This window comes from Cetorhinus maximus, chromosome 31 (genome assembly GCF_964194155.1).
Source record: "Cetorhinus maximus chromosome 31, sCetMax3.hap1.1, whole genome shotgun sequence".
Classification (NCBI taxonomy): Eukaryota; Metazoa; Chordata; class Chondrichthyes; order Lamniformes; family Cetorhinidae; genus Cetorhinus; species Cetorhinus maximus.
Window position 1 is genome coordinate 16,954,697 of NC_135909.1, and position 9,302 is coordinate 16,963,998.

Consider the following 9,302-nt stretch of genomic DNA (forward strand, 5'->3'; position numbering starts at 1 on the left):
AAACGATTCAGCGTTTTCTGAACACTTGGAATAAGGTGATGGTGATATCACAAAAAGAGATCAGAGGAGCTTGAAGTCAGCACCTGACTCACACCAGGTTGAGTCTGATTTCCTTCCACTCTGATTAATGTTGTTCTTAATTGCCATCAGCTTCACGGACCCAGATTGGAAATGACTGGAGGCATTACAAACATAGCAGCTTATAAATTAGGAGCAGGAATCGGCCATTCGGCCCCTCCAGCCTGCTTCCCCCATTCAATAAGATCATGGCAGATGTTCTTCTGGCCTCAACTCCCACTTTCCTCCCTGCCTCCTATACCCTTTAACTCCTTTTTCAATCAAGAATCTATCTAACTTTGCCTTAAAATGTTCAATGGCTCTGCCTCCAGCTTAACTCCAGGGAGAGACAGAGAAAGGCATCTAAAAACAGGACAGGTCTGCTGTAAAATAACCAGGCATTTAAAAGTGCCGTGCCTTCAGAACAGAAGAACCTTCTCTGCTCCCTGTAAACCTGATTCCAGCTACTAAGCTCACATGTTTACGTAACCTCCGGCAATTCCACTGTGGAAGCCATTGCAGCTGCCAAGACAATTCTATAACTTAAAAACCTTCATTTCAGACAGCACAACATCTCGACTTCAAAATATATCAGGCCTGTACTGAGTATGGACTAAAATGATCCAATTTTATAAGTACTGTTCTATCTTCATTTGTATCTAATTCACATGTGTATGTGTTAGCAACTTTATCTATTCTTCAGTAAATTCCAGAGCAATAGAGTAAAATAAACTAATCATTTATTTTTTTAAGGAAAAAGGCTTTTTCGCTGGCTTATTTACAATTGAATTTCTCACTCCATGGGTAAGGAAATATACACAACATACAAATATATTGTTCATGGGCAACTTCAGGGAAACACCTTTAAAGCATCCGTGACATTATTAATAAAATCCATAGACATTCCACTGTCAACTACTTTAGTAACCTCTCCCAAAAATCAATCCTATTCATCAGGAATGACCTCCCCTTTACAAATCCATGTTGGCTTTCTCTGAACAGCTGAAAAACTTCGAGGCGTTCAGACTCCCTATTCTTCATAGTGACTTCTCGGAATTTCCTGACAACAGGGCTTAGTCGAACTGGCCGACAATTCCCTGGTTTCCCTCTGACACCTTTCTTAAATGTTGGAATGACAGGCAATATTTTCCAATCTGAGGGAATGGTCCCCAAGTGGAGAGAAGTTTGAACACTTCTGATCTCAACTCCTTCCTTTAATTCCCTGCAATGAAACAATCTCCTCTTGGAGTTTTGTTACTCGTTAGTGCCATTAGTTTCTTCTTTACTATTATCTTGCTTATGTGAACTTTGTTGAGTCCTTCTTCCTGATTCAGTAATAGATTCCTTGGAATACCTGAAATGCTGACCTCTTCCTCTATTGCAAATACTGAAACAATGTCTGAAACTTCCTTATTTTCATTGACAACAGCACCGCTAACAGTTTTCAATTGGCCCACATGCTCTGATCATTCTCCTTCTCCTAATATAATTGTAAAAGTTTGTGTTGATTTTGAAATCTATTACATTTTTATTGTACTGCGTTTTAGGAGTTTGTTATCTGCTTTGTTCCCATTTCCTGCTCTTTGTATCTTTCCAATTCACCAGGATCTCTCCTTTCTTTGTAGTTAAGTATGCAGAGTTTCATGTTGTTTCTTGCCTCCTTCCTTGTCCATTAGGCAAATAGATCTCTCGAAGGTTAATGGTAGAAGCTGGCTCTGCACCATGTTAAACTATTTGAGAACAGTTCCTCCTCACCATTTGTCTTTTTCCTCATGAACAAATTTGCCCAGTTTACTGTGGACAATCTCTGTCTCATTCCCATTGAATTCAGCCTCACTGAAAATGAGAAACTTTCTAGCTGTTTCATGCTTCTTCCTTTCAAGCATTGAGTTGAACTCGATCATATGATCACCACTGGCTAAGTGCTCATGCACTCTCATGGGGAGGTGGTGGAATAGTGGTAATGTCATTGGGCTAGTAATCCAGAGACCCAGTCTAATTCCCTGGAGGCCATGGGTTCATATCCCCCATGGCAGCTGGTGGAATTTAAATTCATTTAATTAAATCGGGATTTTTAAAAAGTAGAGTGACCATGAATTGATTGTTGTAAAAACCCATCTGGTTCACTCATACCCATTAGAGAAGGAAATCTGCCGGGCCTGGCCTGGCCTACACCTGACTGCAGACCAACAGCGATGTTGTTGACTCCCAGCAAGCCACTCAGTTGATCAAACTGTTAAAAAGCAGAAAAAGGAATGAAACTGGATGGACCACCTGGCATCGAACCTAGGTACCGGAAATTATACCCAGCCTAAACCCTCCAAAGGCCTCCTTACTAACGTCTGGGGGCTTGTGCCAAAGTTGGGAGAGATGTCCCACAGACTAGTCAAGGCACAGCCTGATATTGTCATGCTCATGGAATTATACATTACAGACAATGTCCCAGACACCGTCATCACCATCCCTGGGTATGTCCTGTCACCAGTGGTGGTGCCTCTGTGCTATACAGGTGGTAGGGAGTTGCCCTGGGAGTCCTTAACTTTGACTCGGGAGCCCATGAAGTCTCTTGGCATCAGGCAAAACATGGGCAAGCAAACCACCTGATGGTTACCACTTGTGGCACCTGGCACCCTCACCACCACTCCACAACAACCCCACCCCCTCAGCTGATGACTCAGTACTCCTCCATGTTGAACACCATTTGGAGGAAGAATGCAACTGTGCTAAATGGGCTAGATTTTGAACAGATATAGCACCTCAAAACTGGGCTGAGGGGTAGTGGGCGATCAGTAGCAGCAGTATTGTACTCAACCACAAACCATCACCTCATGTCTTGGCACAGCCTCCACCGTACCATTATCATCAAGTTAGGGGATCAATGCTGGAACAATGAAGAGTGCAGGGGGGCCATGCCCAGAGCAGCATCAGGCATACCTAAAAATGACGTGTTAACCTGGTGAAGCTATAATACAGGACTACTTGCATGCCCAGCAGCATTAGCAGCAAGTGAGAGAGCTAAGCGATCCCACAACCAATGGATCAGGTGTAAGCTCTGCAGTCCTGACACGTCGATGCATGAATGCTGGCTGGCAAATAAAAAACTCTCAGGAGGAGCCGGTTCCACAAATATCCCCATCGCCAATGATGGGGGAACCCAGCACGAGTGCGAAAATAAAGCTGAAGCATTTGCAACAGCCAGAAGTTCCAGGTGGATGATTTATCTCAGCCTCCTCCTATGATCCTCAGCATCTCAGAAGCCAATCTTCAGCCAATCTGATTCACTCCAGGTGATATCAATAAGCAGCTGAAGGCACTAGACACTGCAAAGTCTATTGGCCCTGACAACATACCGGCAATAGCACTGAAGGCTTGTGCTCCAGAATTGGCTGCACCCTTAGCCAAACTGTTCCAGTAATAACAAGGCTTTGTCTCCCAGTGTGATGTCCGGTCGAGGCAAAAGCGGTAAAGGTCTTGGCAAAGGTGGTGCTAAAAGGCACTGGAAAGTCCTCCGAGATAATATCCAGGGAATCACTAAACCCACCATTCATCACCTCACTCAATGTGAAGGTGTTGAACACATCTCCAGCCCCATATATGAGAAAACTCACAGGGTTGTCAAGGTCTCCTTGGAAAATATCATCTGGGACTCGGGCACCTACAAAGAACATGCTAAACACAAGACACTTCCAACTACATCACTGGCATCTACCCAGCTGTGTAGAAAATTGCCCAGGTTATGTCCTGGTCCAGAAAAAGCAGGAAAAATCCAATCCGGCCAATTATCACCCCCTCAGTCTATTCTCGATCATCAGTAAAGTGATGGAAGGGGTCATGGGCAGTGCTATCAAGTGGCACTTGCACGGCATTAATCTGTTCAGTTTGGGTTCTGCTAGGGTGTCTCAGCTCCTGACCTCATTACAACATTGGTCCAAACATGGACAAAGAGCTGAACGCCAGGGGTGAGGTGACAGTGACTGCACTTGACACCAAGGCTACAGTTGATCGAATGTGACATCAAGGAGCCCTATCACAACTGATGCCAATGGGAATCAAGGTAAAAAAACTGTCCACTGTTTGATCCCATACCCAGCATAAAAGAAGATGGTTGTGGTTGTCGGAGAACATCTCATCCCCAGGACATTGTTGCTGCAGTTCCACAGGATAGTGTTCTAGGCCCAACCATCTTCAGCTGCTTCATCAACGACAAATGACCTTCCCTCTATGATAAGGTCAGAAGTGGGATATTCGCTGCTGATTTCACAATGTTCAGCACCATTCCTGACTCCTCAGACACCTAAACAGTCCATGTCCACACGCAGCAAGGCTTGGGCAAGATTCAGGCTTGGGCTGACAAGTGGCAAGTGACATTCACACCACACAAGTGCCAGACAATGGCCATCTCCAACAAGAGAGAATCTAACCATCTCCCCATGACAGTCAATGACATTACGCTTGCTGAATTGCTGACTATCAACATCCTGGGGGGGTTATCATTGACTACAAACTGAATTGGACGAGCCACATAAATAATATGGTGACAAGTGCAAGTCAAAGACTTGGAATTCTGTGGCGGGTAACTCACCGCCTGACTCCCCAAAGCCTGTCCACCATCGACAAGGCACAAGTCAGGTGTGTGATGAAATACTCTCCACTTTCCTGGATGAGTACAGCTGCATCAACATTCAAAAAGCTCGACATAATCCAAAACAAAGCCCACTTGATTGGCACTCCATCCACCGCTTTCAACATTCACTTTCTCCGCCACCATCCCCAGTGGCAGCAGTGTACCATCTACAAGATTCTCCGCAGAAACACCCAAAAGGCTCTTTCACCAGCAACTTAAAAACCCACCAACTCTACCACCGAGAAGGACAGGAGCAGCAAGTTCATGGTAACACCACAACCTGCAAGTTCCCCTCCAAACCACACACCATCTTCACTTGGAATTATATCACTGTTCCTTCACCGTCGCTGGGTCAAAATCCATATACTCCCTTCCTAGGAGCACTGTGCGTGTACCTACACCATATAGGCTGCAGCAGTTCATGAAGGTAGCACACCATCACCTTCTCAAGGGCAATTAGATAGGGACAACAAATGATGGTCTAGCCGGCGATACCCACATCCTATGAATGTGGGTATCGAAGAAGCCCTTTAGGCTGTTGCCTAAGTCTGGTCCATTCATCATTGTTAGATCTAATATAATCACCCACTCTTGCTGTTTCTCTGACAGGAATCTATCCCAGACACACTACAGGAACTCCCTACATTTCTGACAAGTGTTGTTATTCTTATCCCAATATACATGGAAGTTAAAATCCCCCAATGAAACCATTCTTCCTTTGCTACATGCTTGTCTAATCTCAGCATGTATACAAACTGCCACTTCCAGGCTACTACCAGGAGACATATACACAACTTCAACTGAAGTGTTAAAAATGTTCCATTTCTTAATTCAATCCATAAAGCTTCCACTCCTTGCTGATCTCAGCACATATCCTCTCTTATGGTGGAACTAATTTCATCCGTAACAGTTAAGGTTACTCTTTTCCCTCTACCATTTTCCCTATCTCCCTGTAGACCTAATTATCTGGCATATTTAGTTCCCAGTCCTGATGGTCATGGAACCTGGTCTCTATAGAGGCAACCACGTCATATCCTTCAAGTTGTATCTGTGTCTGCAATTCATTCAGTTTGTTCCTCAGACTCTGTGCGTTTGTATAAAGAATGTTTGTTTGAGCCATTAGCCCCATCCTGTCCTTCTGCTCGAACGTTTTATCGACACATTTCCTATCCAACTTCGTGTGATATATCTGCCCGCTAAAGCTGGCTGGTGAGTCCAAAACTAGGACACACACTCACACAATAAGTTTCAGACACTTTGGACATTTTTTTCACTCCAAGTATTTTGGATCTTTGGAATTGTCTACCCCAGAGAGCTAGGGGTGCTCAGCTACTGTCTGTGTTCAAACTGAAATCAATAAGATGTTTCGATAATAAGAGACCTGGAGATAGAGTGGGGAGGTGCACTTCATTGAGTTAAGGTAATGGATCCACTGTACTGTATTCAATGGGGGAACAGCAGGGAAAGGCTGAGTGGCTGACCGCTGCTCCGATTTCCAATGTTTTTATGCTCATCTCTCTGCAATGTGCTTTGTTCTGGGCATTTCGAAAACTTGTTTTCCTTTTCTTTGACAACCGTCTCTGTAACTGAAGCTGTTTGGTCAACTTGCAAATTGACCTTAAATATTTGAATAATTGGCAAGCCATTGCTGCTGATGTGCTGGGTGTATTTCCATATAGCTCACAAACCACTCAGGGGAGGCCTAATCGCAGCCTTGTTAAAGAACATGAAAAAGGCCATTTAGCAAATTAATGGAAGGGCATTAGAGGAAAATAGCTAAACAAAGTTATGAAATGAATAAAATTTATAGGTGATTATTCATGTGAAATTGAAACTACAGAAAATAATCTGGGAGGAAAGGGGAAAAGGGAATGGAATATTTACAGTGTGTTCAGGACTTACCCAGTAGATAGGAAGTCCAGCAAGGCAGTGGTGATGGGTCTGGTCATTGAGGAATAAACCAGAGCAGATATGAGAAATCAGCTCAGTTCAAATCAATCATCGAACAGAACAACCAGGTTTGAGTAAACGATTGAGAAAAATGTAAAGAAGAAAAGCCAAAAATAGTAAATTACAATAAAATAGTTCCGGAGGGTTGGGAATATAACTTATGAAGATAAACCTGAACAGAATATTGATGAACAAAGAGATAGAACAGCAGTGATCAAACAACAACAGGAGAAATACATTCTGCTAGAACAGGAACCCATTATCCAATAGTGAAATTCCCTGGATAAATAAAGGGATCAGGGCAAAACTGAAATTAAAGTAAAAGGCCTGTGCTGAAGGACGTTGAGAATAAAGGAGAGGATGATAAATGGACAAATCAAGAGGCTAGACAGCTGGTCAAAGAGATGTTCCAGGATTAAGTTATGAAGGAATATAAAAGCAAATAGGAAAATATCCGATGGACACAGAAACAACGAAGGGCAAATGAGAATATGGAAAGAGTCTCAGAAGGATGCACAAGAAAAAAGCTCAGGTACTGACAGAGTTTAGGGAGAAATATTGGATTGTTACTTGGCCTCAGTTTTTAACCAGGTAAACTGACCACGTGGATTAATGTCATTCCAAGTAGATTTCAAGACATCTAACAAAGAAAGGAGGGGAGAGCAGTGAAACATGGAAATGGTAAATCGTTGGAACTGGATGAATTACATCCATGTATGCTAAAACACAGAAGGAAGATCCCCCGGGAGAGATGCATTCAGATCTGGACCCCACACCTCAAGGTGCTTAGGATGGGGTGCAGGACACACTTTCTCCAGACTAATACTGAAGCTCAAAGGATTAAACAATGAGAATTGATTGTGTAGATTAGTCTTGTACTCACTTTAACTAGAACAGATTAAGAGATGATATTTGGAAATGTTTGAGCTGATTATAGGATTAAATAGGATAGAGAGAAACTAATTCTTCAGGTGGGTGAATCCTGAATACGGTATTCCCCAAACATTAGAGCGAGGCCCCTCATCTCTACTGCTGCTGTATCTCCCTTTCTGATTGTTTCAGTCCCAATTCATTCTATCACTATTTCTGCACCTCTCGCTCTCCCCTTTCTCTATAGCCATCTCACTTCCTCGGTCTCTCCCCCTTCTCTCTGCTTCGATTATCATTTTCTCCTCTCTTCCACGTTCTCCATCTTATGCCTTCTCTGCCACTATCTCCTTTCTCCCCCCTGTCTTTCCATACCTCATTCACTGTGTCTCATTCTATCTTCTCTTGCTAAGAATCTATCTTCCTCTCTCTCAGTTACATTTATTTTCTCCTTCACACTCTGTAATCCTCTGTCTTCGCTCTGTCATGTTTTATTTCACTCTGTTCCTTCCCCCACCCCCTCTCTCTGTCACTCTCTCTCTCTTCCCATATCTACCTTATAAATTGTCAAAATTGCTCATGCATCTGGTCAGTTTCCACATGAACCCACCCTGTGCTCCAAGCACATTATATGTGATGAGCTCAGCTTCTCCATTCCCTGTTTTTAATGAGTTGGCCTGGATGTTCCAGGCTCCGTTAGTGGCTTCAAGAACTGCAATATTTTGCTAAAATCCAGAGGAACATTTGCTTTTGATTCCAATGTTTGCTGCACATTCTGCCTCCCCATCTCCTAGGTTCAATTCATGACATCATCACTAGGCGATATAGCCACCAGCTTATGTACATGTGCTGCCTGGGGAATGTAAAACCACAGGACACAGTCTTATATTGTTGGTCAGCCATTATGGACTAAGATTAAGATAAATTTCTTCACTGAAAAGGTTGTGAATCTTTGACATTTCCTATCCCAGGCATTGAGTATATTCAAGAGATAATTTGACAGATGTTTGGATACCAAGGTGATAAAGGGATATGGGGGTAGGTCAGGTAGGTGGAGATAAGGTAAAATGTTGGCCATTATCATACTGAGTGGCAGCACCAACTCTGGAGTAGCCTACTCCTGCTCTGATTTCTGATGTTTTCTTCATGTCCACATGCCTGTGATGTGTTCTGCTTGGTATGTCTGATTAACCTTGTTTTTTTTTTTCCTTTATTTTTGTCTGGCTATCTCTATAACTGAATTAGTTCATTCAGTTTACAAACTCATCTGAAACATTTGAATAGCTGGCAGGGAGTTGATCCTGATCTGTGGAGCTTATCTCCATACAGTACACAGGGTGAAGCACAAGGAAGAGTGAAGACCATCCAGGTTCAATAACACAAAAAATACCATTCTACAGGATAGATAATATTGGAAAGGCATTGGAGGGAAATATTTAAACAAAGCTATGGAATGAGTAAAATTCAGAGCATAAAAATCATGGGAGATTTCAAAGCAAGTGTTTTGTCAGGAAGATGTCGGGAAAGTTGAAAACTGGAATTGGGTAGTTACCCTGCATTCAGGCTGCATTTCTTCCCCAGAACCTCGGAAGCTCAACAAGAGATGAATCACTGCTGCATCTAGGAGTTTAACATGAAGCAGAACAGATAAGAACATTAAAGTTTCAGTGAAAATCGAGGCAATAATACTCACAGCCAAATAAAATTTATACAATAATTGAAGAAGATTCTAGTAAGGAAAGGCAGAAATGTAATATATAGAAAAAGCTTAATATTAGGAGATGGGAATACAACTTGGAAAGAT